Raw genomic sequence first — 3,723 nt, 5'->3', positions numbered from 1 at the left:
GCCGTGTCGATGAGGGAGGTGAATATGGGGGAAAGAAAGTGGCCGCGGTGTTCAAACTTTCAAAGACGCAGAAGCTGCCGATTACATTAGGTCTGATCGTAAAGGGTAGACGCGGAGTGGAAGATGCCAAACGCGGGGGCAGAGGAGACCCTATCGAGACCTAGTCGATGCGATATACAGACCAGGTGGGGAACGAACATCGTGGGGATGTATACAGTAAGAAAGAGCGAGGGAGAGAGAAAGAAAGAGAGCCGGTAAAGCGAGCCAAGTGCGCACTGCTGGCCGCGCATCTGAGCTTATCCAACGCCCACCAACCATTACCGAGTCGATCGACCAATTGGGCGATCTGGTAGCCGCCCACCGATCTGGTGCGCTCACTACTGCGTCGCCCACGCTTTTAAGCAGCGGCCTTCCGTTCTTCTCTGTAACCGATATGATCGGTTGGCAACGATCGGTTGGCTGTCGATCGTCGCCAAGACTGTCCTAATCTAATTTTGGCATTGGACGGACGGTACTTTCAATGTTGGCCGGTGGGTACCTTCAGGGATAATCGATTAGTACGGTCTGACTTAACCTGATAAAACTAGGGTATGAAATAATCGTCTGTAAGTACACAATGCAGAGAAGTTTTACGACGGAAATCTATTAAATTCCCCTTATAAATCGCCAGTTATTGTTAGTATCGAGTCACGAAGAAAAACTTGATTTGATTGAATTAACTGCGGAATACAATGGAAAATGAACAATCCAGAATTTTTAAATCTACTAGAATTCTAATTAAAATAATCTAGTTGAAATAAATGTTCAGCTTTTCTAGTTAAATCTATTAGAATTCTAGTAAATTTAACCAGAATTCTAGTAAACTCTAATAGTTAACTAGAATTCTAGATCGTTCATTTTTCACCAAAATTCCAGTTAATTCAACCAAACATTTTCTTCCGTGATGTATATAATTATAATTTAGAGAAAATTATCAGATATATTTCCTTTTATTACAGCTGGTTTGTAACGTTTGAAGACAATTTCTCCGTAGGAAACGTAAATTATTAATGGACGCACCATTTTTATTTACTTTTTTTTACAATTCTCTATAATCTTAAAATTAAAATTCTATTATAAAATTCATTTCATTTTATTATTTTAAATAATATAACCGAGAAATAGGATATTGCCATGAATATAATTTTCTCTCTTCAGAAGCTTAATTCAAAAGTCTATTTACTACTACAGCCAAATTATTATCAACAAAACTACACAATAATAATACTACTACAATAAAATCTCATGGTTTTAGGATACTCTGTATTAGATAAAAATTTAAATAGAATGCAAATATGTTCAAATGTATGCGCGTACACAAAATCGTGATTCTTATTTGATATAATTAGCCTTTATTAATATAAATTATCAAAATAATTTAAATTATTCTGCAACTTCTATTCGTCTAATTGAGATAAAAATATATATGAAATGAAACAATTTTGTAATTGTCATTTATTTACGTAAGTATTGTTAGTACATCGTTAATCGATTCCTTGAAATTATAAACAGAAAACAATCGAGCATATATCGATCAATTTCAAGATGCGTATGAATAATAGTTATATACCTATAATTCTCATACGCTATAGCTACTTAACATACATTGCGAGTATGTCTATATAGTATGAGAAATATAGTTGTGTCAATAATGGCATTCATGGGCGGTTAGTACAGATAATTGTTAATGGAAAGAGATAGATACAGATAATAGTAATTTGGGGAACAGCGAGACCATTTTATACACCCCACTGCTCTCTAATTAATAGCAATATATTTAATTATAGTTTCTAATAAAGAAGCGTTTCTATGAAACTTGTATCTTCCTTGATATTATTGCCTGTTTATTACTTAATTTTAATAAATAAAATTCTCAAAAAATTTATTTAAAAAATTTTTATAAACAATTATATATACAGATGTCCACAAAGATCGAGGACCGAACATGAAAAAAGTACATAAACTTATGTCTAAAAATGTTTTATTAAAAAGTTATAAACGTTCAAGAATTTACGAGCAGAACGTGTGTGTGTGTGTGTGTGTATTTACTACTATTTTTAATACAGTAGAAATATTCGAAAGAATTCGATATTAATTTGGCAAATGGAAGCCTCCACGTTTTTTCAAAAGGAAGGATTTTCGAATATTTATTGTAACTCTTGTAATAACTAATAATATCACTTATTATCCGAGTAATAATAAATATTCGAAAAAAAATTCTTCTTTCTGAAAGAATGCGGTTTCCCTACTTCAATCTACTCGACTTCATTAACACACTGTACAGGTTTTTGGTCCCAATCGTTACGAACACCCTGTATACATATACATGAGGATGTAACCGGTACGTGCCATGCAAACGGGTCCGCATTTCTTCTTTCTGTAATTAACGCTGCAATGCATCGCACGTTTCGACGGATTGAATGGATTTGAGATCTGTCGGAAACTTGAAAATTTATTTTTGTAGATATCTCGTATTGAATTTAGGAAGAATTCGACTCCATTGTAACCATAACACAGCACATTTTATCCAAGAGACAGTTTGGAAACCTTAAAATAGAGGATACGGAGACATATTATAGACGTCCCTTGAAGGTCTACACTGCAACTGTATGCAACTAACTCAAGACGTATGTCACGCGACTTGACGAATTGCGACGGTTAGTGTTTATTATCACTTTCAGGTCTAATTTTTCATTATCTGATAAATTTATGGTTAAATTAACTTAATATTTCACCCATGACATCATCATAGATGAAGTCCATTGGATAAAACATCAGATTAAGTCTAACTACAAGTTAATCAGAAAATGAAAAACTGGATCTGAAATAGTTTATTTGAGCAAAAGTTAACAACTAAATTGCTTTTCTAACAACCGCTAAATTTGGTACATTTGGTAGAAAGAATGACTTTGCTGACGTATATCTAAAAATTTAGCTAGATACAGATCTGAAAATAATTGTAATTATTTCACAATCCGAATAATTACGTAAGAATATCAAACATGATGTAAAAAAATGTTAACACTTTAACAATCAGTTTGAGCGTTCGGCATAATTGTTTTGATAGTCCAACAAAATTATATTTACGGATCTGTATTTAGCTATATCTGTAGATGCTTTAGTAAAACCGTTCTTTCCGTGTAGTATCTTAATTAGATTAAAACAATATATCTTAATGAGTATCATCATATATTTGGTCTTTGAACAAGTGTGTGCCTACACAAACTGGGGACTTTTTCGATACGTAATGCGTAAATGCTACTAATAACAATTATTAACTAATTAATAAGATTAATTGACTAAGCAGCTGAATAAACTGATTTTTATTTCACCAATTACGGATTAGACGTAATAAAGTTATTTAAGCAAGAGACGATAGCGTTTCCCGCCGGTAAACTGTTCGGCATCGACGAACGAGAGATCCATGTTAATTCACAACGACTGGCAATTTTATGCTCTTATTTTTGCGTTACGTTAGAATTTTTACAGGATCGTTTAATCGTTACGTTCGAACAAAGAACAAAGGAAGGAAAAGTATAAAATCATCAGAGTCCGCGTGTCCCCGACAAAATTACAAGCCGCGCGATTACTCACCGCGAATTAACGCAACATGTGCTACATTGTTGCAAAAGTAGCAAAACATTCGTGACTGTTATTATCATTCGTGCGACGTGAATACGCGTA

The sequence above is a fragment of the Trachymyrmex cornetzi genome, unplaced genomic scaffold (genome assembly GCF_001594075.2).
Source record: "Trachymyrmex cornetzi isolate Tcor2-1 unplaced genomic scaffold, Tcor1.1 scaffold47, whole genome shotgun sequence".
Lineage (NCBI taxonomy): Eukaryota > Metazoa > Arthropoda > Insecta > Hymenoptera > Formicidae > Trachymyrmex > Trachymyrmex cornetzi.
The sequence above is the reverse complement of the archived record's forward strand: the minus strand, read 5'-3'. Positions refer to the sequence as shown.